Genomic DNA, 27,216 nt, shown 5'->3' with positions numbered 1-27,216 from the left:
TGTCTTGAGGCTCTTCCAAGGAATCAAGATGGCCAAGCTTTTGTTTTATCTTGTTGTTGTTTTTTTTTTTAATATGAAGCATTTACAGAAAATCCTGATAGATAAAAATAAAATATAAAATGTTATTTTTGAGAAGAAAGAAAAAAATTTCAAGATAACATCAGCTATTTTGCCTGTTAAAAGTGCTAGTGCTCTCAATTTTTGAATCCACCACACAAACAACCCAATCTTCTAAACCTTCTCTGCTTACCATTACCCCATAATTTAATTCATGTTCAGAATTATCTCACTGAGAAATGTCCGTATCCTCAGAAATCCAAGAAAGATGTAATTAGGCTTGCTGTACTCTCTATATTATAGCATGGACACCTTTTATTACCATGATATGAGTTTGATTTTATAAGCTCTCCAGAGACTTGAATTATCCTTGTCTGAACAGCCAGCTGCCTATAACATAGGCTGCTTACCCAGTAAAGAAAGTAGTCAGCTTTTCAACTCAATTTTTCTCATTTTTTAAATAAGAAGACTATATATATTTATTTATTTATTTATTTATTTTAAAAGAGATAACACTTGAACCAAGGAGGTAAAGACTTGTACACAGAAAACTACAAAATTGAAAGAAATTGAAAAAAAATAAATAAAGGCAGATCCCCTGTGTTTATGAATAGGAAAACTTAATATTGCTAAATTGTTAATGCCACTCACAAAGTGATTTGTAGATTAAATGTAATCTCTATCAAAATTCCAACTGCCTTTTTGCAGAAATGGAAAGGACAATTTCGAATTCATATGGAATTGCAAGGGGCTTCAAATTACTAAAACAATATTTGGAAAGAAAAACAAAGTTGGAGGATTCAAATTTCTCAATTTCAAAATTTACTGTAAAGCTGCCATAAACAAAATACTGTATAATAGCATAAAGACCAGTGGAATAGAACTGACAGTCCAGATATAAAGCCATACATTGATGGCAAACTGATTTTTTACAAGAGTGACAAATCCATTCAATAGGGAAAGAAGAGTCTCTTCAGCAGATGTTGCTAAGACAACTGGATTTCCACATGCCTAAGAATGAAGGTGGATTCTGATTTCACATAATATACAAAAATTCTACACAAAATGGATCAATGACCTAAATATAAGAGCTAAAGCCATAAAACCCTTAGAAGAAAACATATGGATAAATCTTCATGACCTTGTATTTGACCATGGCTACTTACATATTACACCAAAAGCATGAGCAACAAAAGAAAAAAATAATAAATTGAGCTTCATCAAATTTTAAAACTTTTTGCATTAAAAGACACAAGAAAGTGAAAAGACAACTTACAGAATCAAAGAAAGTATTTTCTAAATAGTATATCTGATAAGGGTTTAATATTCAGAATATATAAAGTACTCCTCCAACTCAACAGAAAAAGACACAAGCACAATTTTTAAAAATGGGCAAAGACAAAAATAATGGGCAAAGGACTTTAATAGACATTTCTCCAAAGAAGATATAGAAATGGCCAATAAGCACATGAAAAAATGCTCAACATCATTAATCATTAGGAAAATGCAAATCAAAACCATAATGAAAAACCATCTTTATACTTACTAGGATAGCTATAATAATTATTTTTAAAAAGAACAAGTGTTGCTGAGGATATGGAGAAATTGGAATCCTCATACATTGCTGGTGGGGATATAAATTGGTACAGCTACTGTAAAAAATGATAGGATGGTTCCTCAAAATGTTAAACACATAATTACCATGTGACTCAACAATTCTACTCCTAGCTCTATAACTAGAAGAATTAAAGCAGGAAATCTAACAGATACTTATAAGCAAATATTTATTGCAGCATTATGCACAACAACTAAAATGTGGAAACAACCCAAGTGTCAAATCAGCAGATGAATGGATACAGAAAATGTTTCACATACTTAAAATAGAATATTATTTAGGCATTAAAAGGAATGATGTTCTAACACAAGCTGGAACATAATGAACCTTGAAAATATTGTGCTGAGTGAAATAAGCCAGACATAAAAGGACAAGGGGTATATGATTCCACTTACATGAAATATCTAAAATAGGCAAATTCATAGTAACAGGAAGTGGATTAAAAGTTACTAGACATTGTGGGGATGGGAGGCTGGAAAGTTAATGGTTACAGAGTTTCTGTTTAAGATGAGGGAAGAGATATGGGAACATATGTATATGTATAACTGATTCACTTTGTTATAAAGCAGAAACTAACACACCATTGTAAAGCAATTATACCCCAATAAAGATGTTAAAAAAAAATTAATAAAATTTTTAAAATAAAAAATAAATGTTTGCAGAGGTGGTTCATTATAAGTCTCTCTACTTTTGTGTATGCTTGAAATTTACCATGATAAAAAAAAAAAGATATATGATCATGATAGTTACACAGCATTGTGAATATAATTAATACCACTGAAATGTGCACTTGAAAATGGTTAAAATGAAAAAAAATTATGTTATTTATGTTTTACCTCAATGAAAAAGTAAAAAAAGAAGTTAATACTACTACAGATCCAGTTAACCAAGAAACTGATATGCCTCAGTATAATTTGGTTCCTTTTGAATTAGTCTTCAAAAGTTATCAATCTCTGTTTAATCTAACCTTGCTTTTTACAGAACGTTGAAAGGGTCACTTTTTACCACTCACCTAGAATTTTATATTATGTCAAAATCCCTTCTAACACTGTTCTAGGATTTCAGTCCAGATTGAAGTTAAGTGACCTCCTAGTAGCATGTACTCAACTTTCAGCTGGTTTTTGTTTCCTCAAGTATTTGTATGCTGTTTTGATGTATGTCAGCCACCAACACGTCCCCACTCATTTAACAGAGTTAAATAAAAGTATGGCCATCTATCCACTCTTTTTGACTTTTCTGCTCCTGTCTTTCCTATTTTTCCAGTCACCAAAAGAAGTAAAAAGAACAAAATGAGTATGAAATAAGTTCCCTTGTCACTGGGACCCTCTGTGATTAACTGTTTGACAATCATAATGTTTCTCTCCTGTTTCACATCAGGCCTTGACATCTCCATTCCAGCAAGAATCGCAAGCTGTTAGATGGTACTTTAATTGGCTAGTAATTTAAATACATAAATACCCACTACGTTCATGCAGAGAAACTCTGCTTCTTGTTACAGCATGTGTACGTACCAAAAAGAAAATAAATAAATAACTCTACCATATAAATGTTAAGTAATACTTAAACACAACATAGTGAGGATACTTAAGTAACATTTATTTCTTTATTATACATAGAATTTTTTAATATATAAAATTAAAAATATCATAAAGTATAAAGAAGGAAATTAAAATCCTCAAAAAAACCTTACTACCCAGAAAGGAACAAGACTAATATTTAGGTATGTTTATTTAAGTTCTTTTCTGTACTCACACATACACACATAACTGGGATCAGAAAGAATTTTCATCTCATTATAAAAATCATTCATTATATAAAATTTGTAAAATATAATAAATTAAGGATAACAAAATTATTTTTATTATTATCATTCAGATGTAATAATTGTTACATTTTTGCTATGTATACTTCCTGATTTTTTCTATTAATAAAGTTTTGACTATAGAACACATAAATGTTAATTATCTAAATTTTAAAAATATAGAATGTTATTAAGAAAATGTATCACTGGTGTATATACTTCTTGAAATATAGACATAGCTACAACAATATTATTTTAAAGAGATTCTAATAAACTCAAAATGGAGTAAAGACCTAAATGTAAGGCCAGACACTATCAAACTCTTAGAGGAAAACATAGGCAGAACGCTCTATGACATAAATCACAGCAAGATCCTTTTTGACCCACCTCCTAGAAAAATGGAAATAAAAACAAAAATAAACAAATGGGACCTAATGAAACTTAAAAGCTTTTGCACAGCAAAGGAAACCATAAACAAGACAAAAAGACAACCCTCAGAATGGGAGAAAATATTTGCAAATGAAGCAACTGACAAAGGATTAATCTCCAAAATTTACAAGCAGCACATGCAGCTCAATATCAAAAAAACAAACAGGCCAGTCCAAAAATGAGCAGAAGACCTAAACAGACATTTCTCCAAAGAAGATATACCGATTGCCAACAAACACATGAAAGGATGCTCAACATCACTAATCATTAGAGAAATGCAAATCAAAACCACAATGAGGTATTACCTCACACCACTCAGAATGGCCATCATCAAAAAATCTGCAAATAATAAATGCTGGAGAGTGTGTGGAGGAAAGGGAACCCTCTTGCACTGTGGTGGGAATGTAAATTGATAGAGTCACTATGGAGAACAGTATGGAGGTTCCTTAAAAAACTAAAAATAGAACGACCATATGACCCAGAAATCCCATTACTAGGCATATACTCTGAGAAAACCATAATTCAAAAAGAGTCATGTACCACAATGTTCATTGCAACTTTATTTACAATAGCCAGGACATGGAAGCAACCTAAGTGTCCATCGACAGATGAATGGATAAAGAAGATGCGGCACATATGTACAATGGAATACTACTCAGCCATAAAGAGAAATGAAATTGAGTTATTTGTAGTGAGGTGGATGGACCTAGAGACTGTCATACAGAGTGAAATAAGTCAGAAAGAGAAAAACAAATACCACATATTAACATATATATACGGAATCTAAAAAAAAAAAAATTGTTCTGAAAATCCTAGGGGCAGGACAGGAATAAAGTCACAGATGTAGAGAATGCCTTGAGGACACGGGGAGGGGGAAGGGTAAGCTTGGACGAAGTGAAAGTGGCATGGACATATACACACTACCAAATGTAAAACAGATAGCTAGTGGGAAGCAGCCACATAGCACAGGGAGATCAGCTCGGTGCTTTGTGACCATCTAGAGGGGTGGGATAGGGAGGGTGGGAGGGAGACGCAAGAGGGAGGAGATATAGGGATATATGTATATGTATAGCTGATTCACTCTTTTATAAAGCAGAAACTAACACACCATTGTAAAGCAATTATATTCCAATAAAGATGAAAAGAAAAAAAAGAGATCTACATAAGTCACTTAGCAATAGAAGGTGACTATTTTCTCATGTCATCGAATATTCTGCTGCTTAAATGTTAATATTTATATAAAATTTTATAGTCTATATCTATCATAATATAATTATCCTATCTTAGGCTATTTAATTGAGCTATCTTCTGTTCAAATTATGAGGGTACCAATTGTTTTGCACCCTCATCAAAAATAAGAATTATTATTATACTTTTAAATCTTCACTAATTTGATAGACAGAAAATGATGTCTTGTTTTACTTTTTAATTTACCATGGTTTGATTATTAGTGATTTTAACCTTTTTTAACATATATGGTGATCATTTGTTTTACTTTTGTGAAGCGCCATTTTGTGTCTCTTACCCATTTTCCCTTATTTTTTCTATTGAATTGTAATAACTTTTTCTCTACGAAGTTATGAATGCTTCCGCTTTCATAAAAATGAAACAAATGTTACAAGCTCGTTGTTTTCATTTTAAATTTGTTTGTAGATTTTTAAATGAAATCAAATCTACCATTTTTTTTCCATTTAGCCTTCTTTTATAATTACATAGTTCTTCCCTGCTTTTCAGTTCTTTAAATTTTCACCTATATTTTTTAATAGTTTTTGTTTTCCTATTTAACTCTGAATATATTTGTAATTCAATTTGGTATATTATTTGATGTAAGCAGTTGAGCTTCCTAATTTTTCCAACTGTTTAATACCAATAATCAAGTTATTGGAATGTCTACACTTTTTTGAAATGCTAGCTTTGTCATATACTAAATGTTATATTGATATATATTTGATTTGGTCTGCTTCTGGACTTTCTTTTCCATTCCATTGATAGGTTTATTAACACTGCATTGTTATAATTACTGTTACTTCATAAACATCCTAATGTCTCTCAGTTCAAGTGGTCTCTTTTGTTTCTTCTTCAAAAATTTTTTTGCCAACATTATATTATTAAGTTTTCAAAACAATTTAAACTCATTTTACTATAGTATGGAAAATTTCCCCTCAAGAATAACATAAAACTTTTAGTTCGTTTTATGACCTTGAACAAGATATCCAAAACTTAACTTTCCACATGATGATCTTTAAGAATCTCCTTTCTGTGCTATTCTTTAGATCCACACAAAAAGAGATTTTTACCATTTTTCAGAAAGCAACTCTAACAAGAGCCAAAAGAGCATCCTAGTTAATTACATGCTTATACTGATTATACATGCAAAAAAACAATGATGCTTCTGACTCTGACCTTTACCTATATGTGGATAAGATTGAACAGATCAGTAAGTAGTGATTCTCTTAAGATCCTCAGCTGCAATTTCTAAATTTCGGTAGAACAATGAAATTCTGTGTAGTTAAAGAGTCCCAATATTTATGGTGGTGGTGGATCATTAGTGGCTGTAAGTTCTCTGAAACTTGAAGTTTTGATTCAGGGTCCTTAGCAATTTCATGTAAGTTCTTTAGGAATCCTGCTGCCATCTATCCTTTGCAAGTACCCAGCCTAGAAGAACCAGGCTCTACAGAGCATTGCTTTAAGTAAATTAATCTGACAAGAAAGCCTCAGAAGTAGAAATATACAAGAAACCTTCACTACTATCACTTACAGAGAGTTTTCTCTTTGACTGTATGTGAATTCTTTACATTGTCCTTTGATTCTTTTTGGTTTCCTTTTCTAAAAAGGGCAAAATTTTTGCAGTTACATTCAGTGACTAGAAACTCTAAGTTTCTAAATTTGTATCTTGCAACTTCTTTCCCAATCTTACAACATGGCAACTAAGTGTTTGTTAGTTGACTTTTTCAAGGTAAATTTTTTGCTATACGAATAGTTTATTTTTGAAAGATGAATTGCATTTCCAAAATTTCAGAAATCAATGATAAGGGTTATAATGCTTAAAGCACCATAGAGAAAAATAAGTCCTCTTTTTCGTTCAGACTCTACTACCTCAATGTAGAGGTAGTAGAGTCCGAACTACCAAGGACTGAGGTGTCCAAAACCTCAGTCTTTCCCTTCTTCCTCTTTTGGCTACAGAAAAAAGGCATTTCATTCCTTGAGATCCTTTTTAGTTTGCCTGTATGTGAAGGAAAGGAGCTTCTTCAAGAATCTACAAGCTTGACCCATTTATTCATGTGTCCATTCATCAAATATTTATTGAATATTTGCATTATACTAGATATCATGCTAAGAATTGAATTGTAATTTTTGTGATAATCTTTGATTTGTAATACTGGAGCATGCTAATATGAAGTCTACAATTTGGGTCTAAGGAAAAAACAGAGAAATTAAAATAGATTTTAATATATCCACTGTGACCATTTATAGCAAGCTTTCTCTAGAATCATTTTCAGCATTTATCTCTTGACCTTCTCTTATTTGTCTAACTTTCAAAAAGTGAAAATATATTTACTGTTAGATTCAGAAAGTGTAATTTCTACTGGTAGTCGCTGTGACATTTACCTGCTAAAGTCTATCTTCTCAATGCACTGCTTCATCTCCTGGACTATTCTCTACCTCCCATCCTAACTTAATATACCTGACTCGGGATATAAGATGTCATATTAAAAGGACCAGTTAACAATTATGCTTTCATGACCTATGCTAATAGAAATGTTGAAAGGCATTGTTCATAAAGGAAGAAAAAGACACCACATGGGAACTTGGATCAAGAAAGAAAGGGAGTGGGAAGGAGGGAGGAAGGGAGAGAAAAGAAAGAAAGAAAGAAAGAAAGAAAGAAAGAAAGAAAGAAAGAAAGAAAGAAAGAAAGAAAGAAAGAAAGAAAGAAAGAAAGAAAGAAAGAAAGAAAGAAAGAAAGAAAGAAAGAAAGAAAGGAAGGAAGAAAGGAAGGAAGGAAGGAAGGAAGGAAGAAAGAAAGGAAGGAAGGAAGGAAGGAAGGAAGGAAGGAAGGAAAGAAGGAAAGAAGGAAGAAAGAAAGAAAGGGAAAGAAGGGGAGAAAGAGAGGAAGGAAGGAAGGGAGAAAAGTTCTGAAATGACAAATATGTGTTGCATATAAAACTCTCTTTTTTGATCATTTTAAAATTTTCATTAAAGTTCAGTGACTAGGTAAAGCAATGTATTCCTGTAGCATATGTAAAAGTAAAAGGAATGATTAAAATAACACAAAGGATGGGAGGGTGAGAGAGGAGAAATGGAAGTATACTATAATAAGGGTTATATATCATAACTAAGAAAATATAGGACAAATAGAAAACAAATAGCAAAATGGTATATTTAAGCACATAATATTAAAAAGTACAACTAATTACACTAATTGTCAATGATCTGGACTCCTACCCAGACTCCCTCCCCAGCCCCACCTCTTTCCTGGGCAACCTAAGAGGTCCTCCTAAGAGGACCAGGACATGGAGAAGCAGAGGTTGATTTAGCTCCATGTGCTCAGGTCTCCTAGTCACCCAGCTGCAAACCAACCTCTAAGTCAATCCTTTCCTTCTGCTCTTGAAGGCAGCACCTAGGGACTCTGTGTCCAACAAGTTGATAGGAGACCTGAGAAGCCCAACAGATGTGAAAATAAATAGCTACATCCTGCTAGGAGGCTTATAATAGGGGAATCACTAGAGTGGCATGACCAGAAGTTTGGGCTTATTTTTGTATATTTTCCAAAGGATTTTAACCAGGTATAATTATACAAACCAGCTCATGAATATACAAAAGAAGACCTAGGCTTCCCATTAAACAGTTGGCAGATTATTTCAATAGACATTTCTCCAAGGAATACTTACAAATGAACAAAAAGCATATGAAAACATGCTTAACATCATTAGTAATCAGTAATGTAAATCAAAATTGCAATGAGATACCACTAGTACCCACTAGCATAGTTATAATTATAAAAGGCTGATATGTACAAATGTTGGTGAAGATGTAGAGAAGTTGTAACCCTCATACTCTGACGTTGAGGCTGTAAGTGGTGCAGCCACTTTGGATAAAATTTTGGCAGTTCCTCAAAAGCCAATCATAGAGTTATCATATGACCCAGGAATTCCACTCTGAGGTGTACGTCCAAGAGAAAAAAAACATATATCTACACAGAAATTTGTACATGAATGTTCATATTACTAGTATTCATAGTAGCCAAAAAGTAAAAACAACATAAATGTCTATTAACTGATGAATGTACAAGTAAAATGTGGTAAATCCATATGGTGGAATATTATTCACCTCTAAAAACTAATAAATTATTGACACATCTAACACATGACCGAAACTTGAATACATGCTAATTGAAAGCAACCAGTCCAAACAGCCACATATTCTATAATTCCACTTATATGAAATGTCCAGAATAGGCAAATCCACAGAGACAGTAATTGGATTGGTAGTTGCCAGGGGCTTGGTGGGAGAAAACATGGGAAGTGATTTTAATGGACTTGAGGTTCCTTGTTGGGTGATAAAAATGTACTAGATTTCGATAATGGTTGCACAACTTTTGAAAATATATTTTGAAATGCTGAAATACTGAATTCATTTTTTTTTTTTTTTTTTTTGCTTGCGGCACGCAGGCCTCTCACTGTTGTGGCCTCTCCTGTTGCGGAGCGCAGGCTCAGCAGCCATGGCTCACGGGCCCAGCCGCTCCGCGGCATGTGGGACCTTCCCGGCCCGGGACACGAACCCGTGTCCCCTGCTTCGGCAGGCGGACTCTCAACCACTGTGCCACCAGGGAAGCCCTGAATTCATTTTTACAGGTGAATTTTTAAAGGTGAATTTTATCTCAATAAAATTATAAAAAAGCAAGAAACATGAAGAGGATATAGATGCTGGAGTTAGCAGGCATAGACTGTGAAATAGATATTTTTAATATGCTTAACAAAACAGATGGCAATAGGAAATCTATTTTTTAAAAAAAGAATAGAATAGAAATTCTAGAGCTAAAAAGTAAACTTTAACTAAAACTAATACTTCATAGGTGAGTGAAACATTTAACCACAGCAAAAGAAAGGACTAGTGAAATGGGAGATATATCAACTGAAAATATCCAGATCAATACACAAAGAAAAAATGATAGAAAATTCAGAAGTGAGGAAAAGAAATATGAGGTATGGTAGAAAATTCAAATAAATTTAACTGGAATCCCAGAAAAAGAGAAATGGGCAAATGTGCAAGAAACAATATAAAAAGAGACACTGATCAAAAAATTTTTATACTGAAAAAAGGCAGCAAACATTACATGGAAGAATCTCTGCAAATCCCAGGCAAGATAAAGACAAAGTAAATAACATTTAGGCCAATCAGAGTGAAATTTCTGGAAGAAAAAGATAAAGAAAAAATTTTAAAAGCGTTAAAACAAAAAAGACACATTACTTTCAAAGGAGCAACAATAGGACTAAAAATTGACTGTTATAAACAAATATTGGAGACAGAAGAAAATAGATTGATATCATTAAGGTGCTAAAAAAATACCAGCTAGTTTTCTAGGTAGCCAAGGTAATGGGTATGGTGTAAATCTGAATCTCGTATTATATCCCCTCAAGAAAATTAATAACAATAATAACAAAACAATTGTATTATCTCATGAAATTTATATAATTAGGAAACCTGGAAGTTTCAAATCACCTGTAAGTAGGAAAATAAACACCAGATCACAATGAGCTACTTTCCAAGTTACTGCTGCAAACTTTCACTAAAACCAAATGCAACTCACACACACACACAAATGTACAAAAGGGAGAAGAATAGAAATAACATCAGACCAAAATTAAAGTGAGTCAATCTTTAAAATGAGAATATCCTCCCCAAGTGTGAAAGGAATAGAAACTCATACAAAACCACAGGGAAAAAACTCAAAAAGTTCATGTGAGACTTGAGACATAGTCTTGAAACGATAACACTTTGGACGAGAAGAGGGTAAAAAGAAAGGAAAAGGACCCTTCGAAGAGCACCTGGTAAAGGGGGAAAAAAATAGGGGAAAATAAAACATCTCATAAGGCAAAATATATCACGCAATTTAACATTAAAGGACACACAATCCTTTCCTCCGAAACTCACCTCCACAAAACAAAGACTATCTATAAAGAACTATACTTCACTACACTAGCAGAAGTGGATGATCTTAAACTATGAATCTTATAGAACTATCAAACTACCAGTCCTCTCCATGGGAAAACTCAGAAACAGACTACATTTATTGAAAATTACCACAAAAATAAAACATAAAAGGAGAATAAGAATAAGAAGCTAATGAAAACCATCACTACCCTAAAAAAAAAAAAGAGAGAGAAAGAAAGAAAGAAAGAAAGAAAATTATGATGCAAAAGGAAATTAACACAGCACTTTAAACTAAATTAAAATATCAACACACAAGTATTTGGGGACATAGGGAAAAAACTTAGAATAGAAACGGAAACACGAAAATGGGCAGGAATGAAGTAAAAGTCAGTTGAATAAGGAAAACTAGAGAAGAAAAAGACAAAAAATAATGTTATTTTTTACATGATATATGCTCTATCTTTGTATTTTATGATCTGACAAAGTCAAAATTAGGCAACTCATATATAAAAGGAAATAAGGACAATAATAAGGGTATAAGTACAAAGATAACTAATAGAACAGAAATACAAACTTTTCTATATGCCAACAAATTTTATAAAGAATATTTTAAACATCATATAGAGAAAGAAATATGACAAAGGTAATATAATGTGCATAATATTTGTCATTATTGTCATAATAATGACAAATGGAAATAGGCTTAACTATATTAAATGAAAAGGATTTTTAATTTAGCTGATAAAGACCAATTATTTTCCATATGCGCAAGATAGGCCCAAAACAGAATGATTCAGAAAGGCTTAAATTAAGGGAATGAACAAAGGTATAAGTTAATGGAAACAACAGAAAAACAAGGATAGTGTTACTGATATCAAACAAAGTAGAATACAGACCTACATCATTGAAACATAACAAGGAATGATACTTTTTTAATAATAAAAGGCAAGATTCACATGAAGGTATAAGTATTATAAATATCTACAGCAAATAACACAGCAGCCAATTATATGAAGCAAAAAATTAATTTAAATGCAAGAAAACATAGAAACAAAATAGGAGGAGGCTTTAACATACTACTCTCAGTACAAAGCAGACTGAGTAAACAAAAATTGTTATAGAGAATCTAATAATATAGTCAGTAAGTAAATCTCATGAATATAAAGAAAAATATATATAATTCTCTCTCTCTCTCTCTCTCTCTCTCTCTCTCTCTCTCTCTCTCTATATATATATATATATATATATATATATATATGGCAGAATTTTTACCCTGGTAAAATTCACTTTCTGGAAGAAATTCACTTTCTGGAAGATTTCACTTTCTTCTAAAGTGAACATTCATGAAAACTGCTGTGTATGAGGTTATGAAGAAAACATTAGTAATTTTCATAATTTAGAATTCTCACAATGAACACTCTCATACCACAGTGCAGTAAAACTCAGATTTAGTAACAAAAGTTTTTAAATTAACTTCCTAACAGTTAATTTAAAAACTTCCATTAAACAACTCTTAGATGAGAGTGAAACTACAAAATGAAATTACAGAATATCTAAAAAAATGATAACAGAACACTGCATAACAGATTTTGTGGGATATATTTTAATCAGTGCCCAGAAAAAAATCTATAACCTTAAATATATATATATATGAATAAAAATAAATAAATTCCCAGCTCAAGAAGTTAGGGAAAAAAACCCAAAATGTACTAAACACACACACACACACACACACACACACACACACACACACTCACAGAGGAAAGGAAATAATAAAGATAAAAGTGGAATTAATACAGACTAAAACAAGAGCAAATTTAATTAAAAATCAAAATTTCAGGTTTTTAAAACAAATAACTATCTTATTTAATCAAAAAAAGATAAAAGGGCAATATATAACATGAGAAATGATACAAGAGAAACACCATAGAAATGGGACAAAAATAAAAAGAAATATAGGAAAAAATAATAAATTTACAATTATAGTTGGAGACTATAATATGTTTCTTTTTTTATAAATTTATTTATTTTTGGCTGTGTTGGGTCTTTGTTGCTGTGCATGGGCTTTCTCTAGTTGCAGCGAGTGGGTGGCTACTCTTCATTGCAGTGCACAGGCTTCTCATTGCAGTGGCTTCTCTTGCTACGGAGCACAGGCTCTAGGTGAGCAGGCTTCAGTAGTTGTGGCACGTAGGCTCTAGAGCACAGGCTCAGTAGGTGTGGCTCAAGGCTTCGTTGCTCTGCAACATGTGGGATCTTCCCGGACCAGGGCTTGAACCTGTGTCCCCTGCATTGGCAGGTGGATTCTTAACCACTGTGCCACCACAGAAGTCCTAAACATGCTTCTTTTAGTAACTGATTTAAGAAGCAGACCAAAAATCACTAGAGGAATAAAGAATAAAATATTTGAAAACATGATTAACAAATTCACCTAATTAACATTAATAGAATCCTGCATCCAACATCTGCATGAAACACATTGTTTCAAGTGTAAATTGAACATTTACCAAAATTGACCATATGTTGAACTATAAAGCACAAGTCTCAAAAATTTTCAAAGCATTAAAATTATACATAGTGTGTTCTCCAGCAACAGTGGAATTAAACTAGAAATAAAAACAAAAAATAACTGGAAAATCCCCAAATGTTTGTAAATCAGCCAATATATTCCTACTTAACCAATGTGTCAAAATAGCCATCCTAAAGGAAATTTTAAAAATATATTAAACTGGGGCTTCCCTGGTGGCACAGTGGTTGAGAGTCCACCTGCCGATGCAGGGGACGCAGGTTCATGCCCCGGTCCGGGAAGATCCCACATGCCCAGGAGCGGCTGGGCCCGTGAGCCATGGCCGCTGAGTCTGCATGTCCGGAGCCTGTGCTCCGCAACAGGAGAGGCCACAACAGTGAGATGCCCACGTAACGCAAATATATATATATATATATATATATATATATATATATATATATATATATTAAACTGAATGAAAGTAAAAACGTAATGAATCAAATTTTATGGGATGAATTCAGAGCTAAGCTTAGATGGAAATTTAGTAAGTCCTTAAACACATACGTAAGGGAAAAAATATGCCTGATCTAAGTATCAATCTCAAGGAGCTTGGAGAAAAAAAGAGCAAATCAAACAAAAATTAGTAAAGGAGAAAAGAGCACAGGATGATGGATTTTTTTTTTTAATACATTGAGGAAAATCAAGAGGAGCAAAATTTCTTTGTTTGTTTTTAAGACTAATAAAATTGATAACCCCTTAGCAATATCAATCAAGAAAAAACAAAAGGAAAGAAAGGCATAAATTACCAGTATCATGAATGAAAAGATAAACATATGATAGGTTCTATAAGTTTTACAGACTTTAAAAATAATAAGGGAATATTATGAATAATTCTAAGCCAGTAAATTTGAAAATTTTGAATGAAATAGATAAAATGCTTGAAAAGTACAACAACTTTGTACTCACAAAGATAACTTCAGGCCCATATGGCTTGTTGGTGAATTTTCCTAAGCATTAAAGTAAAACATTAATTTGATTATGTATTTTAAATAGTTTCCTGAGAAAATAAAAAGAAGAAACACATACCAACTAACTTATTCTATGGTTTCTTGATACTAAAACTAGACAAGAAACTTAAAGGAAAGGAAAATTTCAATTACAAAATAGGCCAATAGCTCTTATAAAAGTAGATGTAAAATATCCTATACAAAATATAATCAAATCCAAAAATATAGAAAAGGAAAATGCATTATTTATTCTAGATCTGTATGATTGATCAAACTTTTGAGAATCAATATAATTCACCACATCATCAGATAAAGGAGAAAAATCATGATTTTCTCAGAATTTGGATAAATGCATTTAACAAAATACAATACCTAAGTATAATTAAAAAAAAAAACTTTTGGCAAACTAGAAACAGCTGGAAACTTACATAATCTGATAACACATATGCACAAAAAAGCCAACAGCAAATATCTCCCTAATGATGAAATATTAAAAGCATTTCAAGACAAGAATGCTCACCAATTCTATTTATCATTGTAGTAGAGATCTTTGCTAGACCAATAAAGTAAGAAAAGATAAAAATTAGAATGGAATGGGCTTCCCTGGTGGCGCAGTGGTTGAGTCTGCCTGCTGATGTGGGGGACACGGGTTCGTGCCCCCATCCGGGAAGATCCCACATGCCGCGGAGCGGCTAGGCCCATGAGCCATAGCCGCTGAGCCTGCGCGTCTGGAGCCTGTGCTCCACAACGGGAGAGGCCACAACAGTGAGAGGCCCGCATACCGCAAAAAAATAAATAAATAAATAAATAAATTAGAATGGAAAAACATAGAATTACCATTACCTAAAGACAACATTTTTACCTATTAAAAATTTACAGGGCTTCCCTGGTGGCACAGTGGTTGAAAGTCTGCCTGCCGATGCAGGGGACACGGGTTCACGCCCCAGTCCGGGAAGATCCCACATGCAGCAGACTGGCTGGGCCCGTGAGCCATGGCCGCTGAGCCTGCGCATCTGGAGCCTGTGCTCCGCAATGGGAGAGGCCACAACAGTGAGAGGCCCGCGTACTGCAAAAAAAAAAAAAAAAAATCTACAGAAAAATTATTAGAGTTAATAAATCAATTTAGCACATTCTCTGGCCGCAAAGTCAATGTACAAATATTAATTTTACTTCTATATTCTAGAAACAAAAAACTAGAAAGTGGAACTTTTAAAACTACTATTTTCAGTGTTATCTAAAACCATTAAAAGTCTAGAAATATACTTAATAAAAATATACAAGATCTCTATATAGAAAACTATAAGCTGTTTTTGAAATAACGAAACCATATCTGAATTAGTAATAAAATAGGCCATGTTCACGAATCTATGAAAAATCCAATATAATAAAATTATCAACTCTCCTCAAATTTATCTGTAGCGTCAATGCAATTCAAATAAAATTCCTAGCTGACTCTGTGTCTGTGTGAAAATGTTAATATGGAAATTGACGAGGTGATTCTAAAATGTGTATTAAAATGTAAAGAGTTGATAATAGCTGCGATAATCTTAAAGAAAAAAGTTGGAGGAATTAGATTACTAGATATCAAAACATGACAAAGCAGGCTTCCCTGGTGGCGCAGTGGTTGAGAGTCCGCCTGCCGATGCAGGCGACACGAGTTCATGCCCCGGTCCGGGAAGATTCCACATGCCGCGGAGCGGCTGGACCCGTGAGCCATGGCCGCTGAGCCTGCGGGTCCGGAACCTGTGCTCCGCAACGGGAGAGGCCACAACAGTGAGAGGCCCGCGTACCGCAAAGAATAAAAACATGACAAAGCTTCCATGAGCGTTATTGATGCAAAGATAGACAACAGACCAGTAGAATACAAGACAGAAACCAGAAAGAGACTTATACGCGGTTGCTTAAGACCGAGTTGCCACTGCTATTCAATGAGAAAGGATGGTATAATATTTTTAATAAATAATGTTCACTAAATTGGATATTCATTGTCAAAGTTTTCCCCCTACCTCACGTTATATATAACAACAATCAATTCTAGGTGGGATATAAATCTGAATATGAACATCTTCATGACTTAGGAGTAAGCAGAGATTTCCTAATCAGGACAAAAATTGTCAACAATAAAATGAAGAATGATAAATTAAACTTCATTAAAATTAAGTACTTCTGTTTTCCAAAAGGTATTAAGTATTTTGAGAGATTTTTTGAAATGCATGTATCTGACAAAGGACTTGTACCTAGAATATATTTTTAAATTCCTATGACTGACATGGAAAAGGTAATCAACTCAATAGAAAAAAATGGGCAATAGACTTGAACAGATATTTCACCAAAAAAAGATATCAAAGAGCTAATAAGTATTAGAAAAGGTCCTCATTGTGAGTAGTCATCAGAAAATGCAAATTGAAACCACAAGATTCTACTACATACCCACTAGTATGACCACAACCTTACAAAATGACAGTATGAAGTGTTGGACCAGATGTGGAATATCTAGAAGTCTTATAAATTTCTGATGATCATATAAATTCACACAAATACTTTAGAAATCCATAGCAGTACTTATTAAAACTGAATATATGTCTCTTCTATGACCAAGCAATTCTACTCTTAAGCATATGCCCAACAGAAAGGTATACAGGGCTTCCCTGGTGGCACAGTGGTTGAGAGTCCGCCTGCCGATGCAGGGAACACAGGTTTGTGCCCCGGTCTGGGAAGATCCCACATGCCACGGAGTGGCTAGGCCCGTGAGCCATGGCCGCTGAGCCTGAGCGTCCGGAGCCTGTGCTCCACAACGGAGGAGGCCACAACAGTGAGAAGCCCGCGTACCGCAAAAAAAAAAAGAAAGGTATACGTATATGCTACAAGAGACATGCATGAGAATGTTCATAGCAGTGTTAATAACCCAAAACTAGAAACAACCCAAATGTTAATTACCAGTAATATGTAATAATACATTGTGGCATACTCATGAAATGAAATAATATACAATGAAAATAAACTGTTGCTATATGCTACAGCATGAGTGAATCTTATAAACATAATACTGAGTTAAAGAAGGCATGCACAAAAGAAGACATACTGTATGGTTTCATTAACGTAAATTTTAAAGCAGGCAAATCTAATAGAAGGTGTTAAAAGTCAAAATATGTTGTTATTGGGGAGGGGAGTAAATAATGACTATGAAGGGACAAGGAGCTTCTGAGGTGCTGGTAATATTTTGTTTCTATTCTGATATTCATTCTGAGTGGTAATTATATTAATATGTTCACTTTGTAAAATTTCATTGAGCTCTACACTCACAATCTGTGTGAACATATAAATACATGTATTTATATATTCCCAGTATCTATAATTATCCATGTTTGTTAATATATATAAACAAGTATCCATGTGTACATATGTATAAATATGCTTACCCAAAGAAAAGGATTCCAAAGACGAAATAATAGGCATAGTAAATACCCTCCTAGGAGGTATTTATGCTTTATATGCCAAATTGATAACCCAGAAGGTTGTCAGATACAGTACAATCTAGCCCTGACCCACGACAGACATTGTTAAACAATCGTATTACTCTTTTCCATTGATCTTTGTAGCAGTCAAACAACCTTAAACATGCAGTCCCAGCGGCCACTGCCAACATTGGAAAATGAAGTGAAATCTATTGCCATTCCTGGCCAAAGCATAAAAAGAAATCATTAACACCAGATTCAAACTCTGTAGTAATATTAGGTTGACAGAAAGATTTGAATTCTAAGACCTTAGTATGCCTCTGATCACTCTGGCACCCATTTCTGCCCCAGAATAAGGCCGGCTTTGCCCTGAAGCTATAGTAAATTTCCAGGCCTGACATTCTGAACTTCAGAGCTCAGGCCCATCATTTTTGTAAAAGATCCTATTAGAATAACCTTATAAAAATAGTAACCACTAGAGTTAAGTTCTGATTAAGTATATTAGAAAATAAAATCTTTTCTTATAGAAACTAGAAACAGGAGAACTTTTGACATTTGAGAGAGACTCTCAAAGAAAAAAAATATCGACTCTCTTTTAGAGGATCTATTTGCAATGCTCTCTTTGGATTTACATAGCACACATCTCAGTAGCAAACAGTTCCTGAAAATTCTTATTTGGCTTACTAAACTATCTTTATGTTATAACAATATTATGACGATACATTGGAGATTCACATTTTCTTTTGGAAAATTGTTTCCTTAGACAGCAAAAAAAAGAAAAATTATAACCGTTTATATATTATGTTAAAAATTTTTTATATTTTTCAGTGTTTCATAAAACAGTTTCTTGAAACAGTGTCTACTTTCTATTACACTTTTGTTTTAATACTTATGAATCCCTTATAAATTGATTACATTAACCATTCTCTCTTATAATGATGTGAGGTTGGAAGAGAGCAATTTACCCAACACTTGGAGAAATAAGCCACATCAATTTGCACAAAGTTGTAGGTTTTTGTTGTTTTTGAAACTGAAAAGAAAAGCATATTTTGATTTCTAAGATTCTCATGTGTACCACAAGAAAGTGGAAATCTAATTTTTGATAAAATATTCATGACTATGCTGTCTTCTCTGTACATTAATTGACTTACTGAGGAAAGGATCATGGTCTGGAATATTATGAACGCTCTGAACACTGGCTAATGCTCAAACAATATTTGTTAAAATCTTTTTAAATAAAAAAAATATTTTTAAATTAATACATGGTGACTTGATAGAAGTATCTTTGTCTAAAAACTTAACTAAATGACAGTCACAGAAATTATTTTCTATCTTCTACAGAAAAGAGCAGATCCTCTCTCCCAGTGTATGAAGACGATGCACTTCTCAAATCCTAACAAGCTAATTTCTTATATGAGATAAGAGCTTGAATGTTGTTTCAAATGAAACTCATCCTCAAGGTTACACATGTTATTTGCAGTGCATCTCCTTCTACTATGTGAAATCTCCTAAACAGATATTGAAATCTTTTTACATACAACAGTATTTAATTGCTCTAATAGCCATTTAAGTGCCTGCTTAAGAAGGTCAGAGGGACCTTGAGCGTTTGTACCTAGTCAGATAACAAAAGACCTCTAAGATGGTTAGTGAAAAATCGAAATAAAATAGAGAAATCTCAGCCTGATAGGCAGAGGTTCCGGCTCAGTGTTCTGTGTGAATTAATTCTTTTATCGGGAATGGTTTTACGAGCATTTTCCTTCTGTGCATACCAATTCCAGAGAAGTGGCTAAACCATACTGAAAGGCATTAGCGTTGAGCCAACTCAGAGCCATTTATTTATTGAAAAGTTTATCTCTGTATTAAATTCTCAGTGGAGAGGGTTTCATTAGGCCCACAAGACCAGTATAAACAGGGAGCTGCAGAGTTATTTGGAAAATGAATCGAGATCTAACTTCTGGGTCTGTTTTTCGCTCCCATTGCTCATACACCAGGGCTGCCAACGGCACCAAGAGAGAAGCATGTGTTCAAGTTGGAATTTTTTTTTTTTTCCTGCATTTGAGCAGGCCACAATTTATATCACTCAGGTCTCCTTAAATTAGTCCAAGAGGATTTCATTTTACAGGCCTGCTTGACTGGGATCTTTTTGGCACGATGGGTTCAGCTTTGTATACAACTGAGATCCATATTTTATGTGTGTGTAAAAACCCCAGCCATGAATCTAGCAGCTCAAAACTTCACCTTCATTCTTTACAGCTCAGTTCAGAGCCCAGCACATTTCCATAGACTGAGTCTCAAGGCAGCTCCTGGCTGAGCTGAAAGGACAAAAGCTAAAAATAGATTAAGAAACTCAGGGGCGTAAGAAGAGAAAATGGGACTCTTTCCATTTTTCTTTACATAGCACATCCCAAATTAATATGATGTGGACATAATGTCTCCTATTCACACACTTAAATTGAAATAGCACTTTTGGCCAGACATTGTTTTCTGCTTTTAAGTTAAAAGAAAGCCGTAGAATTGTCAGCAGCTTCTGAAATGCTATCACCCTCATGGACCTTGTTGGCCAGGGTGCAAAGCTTTAACTCCACTCTCCACTCCTTTTCCCCAGGTACCCTCCAGCTCCTGGTTGCCTCTCTTTTCCTGGTCTTGTGTTTTCTTCTACTCCATTGACCTACAAACCTAAAAAGCTTCCATGCTGACTGATAAAGCAAGGTACAAAATAGAGGTAGGAAGTTTTGCTTTGTTAATATGATGATAATTTTGTAGGAAGTTTTCGGAAACCTGTACCTATGGATATACACAATAATATCCTTTAAAAATGTAAAGCTATTCTATGCTGAATAGAAGCAGCATCTGTGAATGGTACTGTATGAATGCATGTATGTTACAGGTAATAGAACAGAGAACAAAGTGCAGAGGGGTGAAGAGAGCCATGAGAGTTTGGTTTAAATTTTGGTTGTCATCTCTAATCATTTGTTTATTTGAGCTAAGTTGGCTGACTTCCTTGGCACTATTAATGTCTCTAATGAGCTACAAAGACTATACAGGTCTATAGAATTGTTTATATTTAAACAAAATGAAAGTTGTGGTCCCAATATCACATCACTCTTAAAATAACAGAAATCTTATCCTGAGAATCATGATTCATGAATTTTCTAATGAGTTCCTTCACTATTATAAACCATTGCCTCATATTTAATTTTCATGAACATGTAAACGTGTTAAGGTATTACATAATCATGATAGATAGGAACCTGTCTTCAAATAATAATTATGGAAATCTATTAATTATCCAGCATCTATATTATGCCTGATACCCCTATGAATAAAGAAGAACAAGACACCCTCTCAGGCCTCAAGGAGCTTTCAATCTATCTGCATAAACTATATATATAGAAATAAGAATAATATCAAGCAAAATAATATGTGGCTAATTGACTAAATGATTGAGGAAAGACAAAATGTGACATGATAGAGAAAAATCAATGTGTATTAAAATCATTTCTGAAGATTAAAGTGATTATGATTAAAGTGGTCATTAAACAAAAGGTAAAATTTGTTTTAAAAAAAGAAGAAAATATGTTCCTAGAGGAATGGGGAGAAGAGTGATAGCTCTCAGGAAGAATAAGAGCTCAAAAGCCAGAGGAGCATGTTCTAGAAATGGTGACCTCTGGTATATTAAGAAATACATTTGGACTTTTTCCCCAGTTCCTGGCACAAAGCTCCTAAAAAATTACTGGAATTTCCTGAGGGATAGGAGTGTCTTTTGTTATTTATAAGGAGCCCCTTTTGAGCACACTTGGGTTTAGGTTCATGAAGTGACTTAAAATGGGGCCTCTAGATAGCCTTAGAATGCGACTGGTCACCAGAAAGATCCAATGATTAGAAGACTGGGACTTTCAGCTGCACCCACCAACCTCTGGAAAGGGGAAAGGGAGGTGGGCTGCAGGTTAAGTTCTGTGAAAACACTTGCATAATGAGATTTGATGAACTTCTGAGTTCATGAATACATCCACATGGCCAGGACACAGAACATCCCAGGGACAGAAGCTCTTGCACTTGGGAACTTTCCAGACCTTGCCCTGTGTACCTTTTCATCTAGCTGTTCATCTGTATCCTTTATAATATCCTTGATAATAAAATAGTAAATGTGAATGTTTCCCTGAGCTTTGTGAGCCATCCTAACAAATATCAAAGCTGAGAAGGGGATCATGGGAATCTCTGGTTTATAGCCAGTCCATCAGGAGTGTAAGTGACAACCTGGATTTGCAGTTGGCATCTGAAGTAGGGGCAGTCTTGTGAAACTAAACGTTTTGACTTGTGGGATCTGATGTTCTCACCAGATACACAGTGTCAAAATTGAGTTAAGTTTGTAAGACACTCAGTCAGTGTCCACTGAGAATTAAAGTATTGCTTGGTGGTTTTGGAAGACAGTCCATGTGTATCTGTCTCTTGGTTGATATCCCTATCTGTGAGCCACAAACCACAATGTTGTACAAACAAGACCTGGAACATGTATCCAGAGATGGGACTGGTACAACTACTGTACGTCTTTTTTCTTATCAAAATGATATATCTAAATACCAATCCTTCTTCCTTCCCTCTTTTATTTTGTTATTTTCCCCTCCCTTCTTTCCTTCTTTTCTCCTTTTCATATCCCCTCTTTTCTTCCCTTATTTTATTATTTTCATCCTGGTGAAAGCCAAAGCTTTTATTAAAATGTGTAAGGATGAAAGGAAGTAATAAGTATCATCCTTATTACTATGATAAGTAAGACCAGTACAGTGATGTATTAGTTTGGATAAGTAATACCAGCTACTGTAACAAAGAACCCCACTCTCAGTAATTCAACAAAATAAGGATTCACTACTTTCTATAGTTACGGTACAATGTAGACTTATGCAGGAGAGACATTTCACTTAGAAATGCAGACTGATGTGTTCTCTGCCATCCCATAAGACCACAGAAGGTCTACAATTGATGAAGGAAGAGACCACAGGGAATATCACACTGACGATCTGGCTGGGGTACCCACCAGAGTCACAGAGCCCTAGTAGACTGTGATCTTCTTCAGCAAACCATAATAAGAGAGAAACATACGATAACAACATTGCACAGATGTTCAAAACACCCATCTTTCAGCCACAGAGGCAGACCCCTTCAGCTAGTAAAAGCTCCCACCCTCAGGGCCCCAGGACTTTGCTCTCTCTCCTCTCAGAGAGAGCAACCTGCAGCAGATGGAAGCAGTAAGGGAGAGATGGTTTAGGGGAAAGAGGTCAGGCAGTACTGACAGAGAAAACAAATACCCAAGGCATCAAATAACAAGGTTGCATAATATAATGAAAGATCAGATCAAAGTTTGAGTTCTTGCTCTGTGAGTTTCTTGCTATATGAATTTAGGCATCTATCTTAGAGGATTACTGTAAAGTTTAATGAGTTAATGTATAGAAAAGTTTCAATGTAGTGCTCAACATATAGCAAGTGCTTGGTAAATGTCAGCTAATCGTAATGGTTGCCACCATGGTAGAAGAAGTAGTGACAGTCGTGGTGGTAGTGATATGGGTTGGGTTGGAATTATATTGATTTATGAGATTGATTCCATGTGAGAACTATTGTGGTAGAAATATGCACCAGCACCAATTGGCCAGAAAGAGACGCTTGGTTAAGAAAAGTGATTGTCTCGAGCTTTTAGGCTACAGTAAGGAACAAATACACATTCACCTTTTAAGTTTTCTGAGGACTTATGACTGAGGGTGGGAATCAAGGAAGGTATATTTTAGGGCCTGATGCTTCATCCCTCCTGCAATACAGCCAGTAGAAAAAACAATCAGGAGGACAATCCCACTCAAGGAATATATTAGAAACACAGCACTGAGCTGTTTGGAAGCACGCAAGAAAAGAAGAATTAAAAATAATAATTCGGGAGAGAGGAGGAAAGTCTCATATTTGATTCCATTACTCATCTCCTTCCAGTTCTCCCATTTTCTAGCTCAGATTCATTGAGCTTACATGGATCATGCCTTTCATTTACCTGTAACATTTCCCACAACGCCACAGTTTATAGGGCCATGGATTAGTCGCCATTCTTTTCAAGCACCCTGAATACCATCTTTCTTGCCTTATGCTTCAAGAATTTCTTTCGAGTAAATCAGGGTCAGACCATCTGATCTGCTCAAGCCAAGCCCAGGGTCCATCTTTACAAAACAGTGCTGTTCCTAACAAGAAAAAGAAACAAGTGAAGTGGTATAACTTTTTATATCTGTTTATATAGACATAAATAAAACATGTCCTTCCTCAAGATAAAGTAATCCCTGCTTAGCTATCCTTTTTCATTCTGCATTTGAGGTGTTTTCAAAGCCTCCTTTAATGTTGTGCTCTCTTTGAGCCAATCACTCCAAGCCTTGGAGCACCTCTGCCAGTTCTAAGCACTCAGCTTCCCTTGGCCTTTCTGCCATTTCCTTTTATCTCTTTCTCTGAAGAGCTGCTCCCTAATTACTGTTTTAACTTTTTGTGAGATTTTATTTCTTTCCTTCCCTTTCATCCTACGAAGTAGGCAGATTTTAGTTTTGTGACCCATATACTCAATTGTTTCTACATCCTCTCACCTTGTCTTTCTTCTTGTAATGTCCCAAGAAGCTAGAAAGGAATGGAGAAATACTGATGCCTTGAGAGTTCATAGAACTTGTAATGGAGAAAGTTACAACTGTTACAACTTAAATATTTGTTCAAATTCCGTACAGAAGTCTTCACTGACCATACAAGCATTGCTCTTTATCTTGTCAATTAAATAAAATTAGACTGTGTCGACATTTTTTAAAACTGTAAAAGAAATAATCATCTGGATTTCTGTTTTCCTGTCAAACTGAAGAGCTCAAAGCACTTTGTAAAAAATTATATTAAAGCACAGTTTTCAGCTTGTAGGCAAACATTTTAATGCAGTGATAGCCACATTTAAGAATATGAAGCTACAGTCAAGTGAAATGACAATTATATACACTCATTAAAAAGTGTACCATTAAATGAAAAATGTGAGTAACTGGCTTACATTTTGGTTGAATAATAAACCAAATTAACAAGGGATCAAGCTAAGTGGAACTAAAGTGAGAGGAGTTGTTATTTAAAGGCTGCCTGGCATTCCTAGACAATGTAAGACAGAAAATCACCTCAAAGCAAATCGTATTGTCCTGTGTCATGTATGAATTTCCCCCTTCATTATGCAGATGTAAGTTAATTTTGCGATCACTGCTGTGCTGAATGGTGAAAAGGAACCATTTGTACCTTGAAAAACACTGCCTTTGGATCAGAGTCCCTCTCTGGGAAGAAGGTGATTATGTTTTATGTAGGGATTAGGGAGCCAAGTGGAAGGGAAAAACTAGAGATCCTGGCCACTTTCATTCTGAATGTCAATATTATTAGACCTTTTCTGATGAATTGAGATAGTTTTGCCCAAGATGCTTTGGAGTTTGAGCAGATTAGGGTGACCAAGTTAAGTCCAGCGTGGCAGAGAGGGAGCAGGGGAGGATGTGGCACGTGATCCAGGCCCAGCACTATGGTGCAGGCTGTTGTGAAAGGAGGACTGTTCTGGCACGTGTGGCTTTTGCCCAAGCCAGCTTCTAAGCCAGCCACCCTGACATGGAGAACAATGCTTTGAGAACAATGTCTTAGTATGAGCCTATAACCTAAGGAGTACCTTAGCCAAGAGGCTGGACTCATATCTCCCTCTCTTGAAGATGCCATGTTGTCTGCAGGAGTAATCATCATAGCAGCTTGCCTCACGTTCAATTATGAGGCGCTAGTTTCAAAAGTTACTCTGTGGCGGCAGCAAAGGCAATGGAAGTTAAAACTGGGGGATCTGGGGATAAGATCAGATTTGCCAATTCCTGTCACTGACCTCGTCACTGAAATAGGGGAAGCTACATACTTGATGACAGGACATCCAAAAGGACTCACCCCTGTGCATTATAAACACCATCTTCACTGATTACATCTCAACCCCTCTGGCCATGTCCATTACAAAAAAGGCACTGAATGTGCCCTCTCTGAATCAGTGCCAGGAGAGTTTCCTGAATCACCTACAAGACACTGCCATGCTGATGGAGACTATGCAGATCCTGCCCATGTTTGAAATCTAGTCCAGGAGTTCCCACATCTGATCTGTGGTGGGTTGATAAAAATCTGCAGTGAAATTTTCACCTGTTTGCCTGAGAGGAAAAAAAGACAATATAGTAATTTTTCAGACAGATTATATTACACCAGATAGTTTATATCTTTCCTGATAATTTTGATGTTAAAATAGTGTTTGTTTTATGCAAAGATGGTGAAAGAATCAGACAATTTTGTTTATAATGGCATTAGTTTGCAAATAAGAAATTATCAACTACTGTTGACTGCTGCTAGCTCCCTCTCTTTCTCTCTCCCCTAACTTGTTAGATGTAAAAAAATGGAAACAATGATGTAGCACACACGCCTAAAGGGTGTTTCAATTTTTGCTCCTCACGCCCCAAATGAATCCTTTTTCCCCCAAATTTATTAACTTTCCTGAGATATGTGGGAGGTCCCAAGAAACTGAATCAGCAAAGCCAATCCAATTAACAGAACATTACCTAAGTTTTTATTATGGATGATGTGTCCTTGTTATTGTAAAATTGCCCCCATGTTACTAACCTTATGAAACTACTTAGTGAAAGACAGAGGAAATAGTTTCATACTAGAAAATAGAGCTAGCAGGAGATTCGTTCAAGATGGTGCAGTAGAAGGATGTGCACTCACTCCCTCTTGTGAGAGCACCAGAATCACAACTAACTGCTGAACAATCATCAATAGGAAGACACTGGAACTCACCAAAAAAGATACCCCACATCCAAAGAAAGAGAAGCCACAGTGAGATGGTAGGAGGGGCATAAGCACAATAAAATCAAATCCCATAACTGCTGGGTGGGTGACTCACAAAGGGGAGAACAATTATACCACAGAAGTCCACTGACTGGAGTGAAGGTTCTGAGCCCCACGTCAGGCTTCCCAACCTGGGGGTCCAGCAACTGGAGGAGGAATTCCTAGAGAATCAGACTTTGAAGGCTAGCGGGATTTCATTGCAGGAATTCAACAGGACTGGGGGAAACAGAAACTCCACTCTTGGAGGGCACACACAAAGAAGTGTGTGCATCAGGACCCAGGGGAAGGAGCAGTGACCCCATAGGAGA

The sequence above is a fragment of the Grampus griseus genome (assembly GCF_964374135.1).
Source record: "Grampus griseus genome assembly, chromosome: 1".
Taxonomy (NCBI): Eukaryota; Metazoa; Chordata; class Mammalia; order Artiodactyla; family Delphinidae; genus Grampus; species Grampus griseus.
This window is presented reverse-complemented; position numbering follows the sequence as displayed.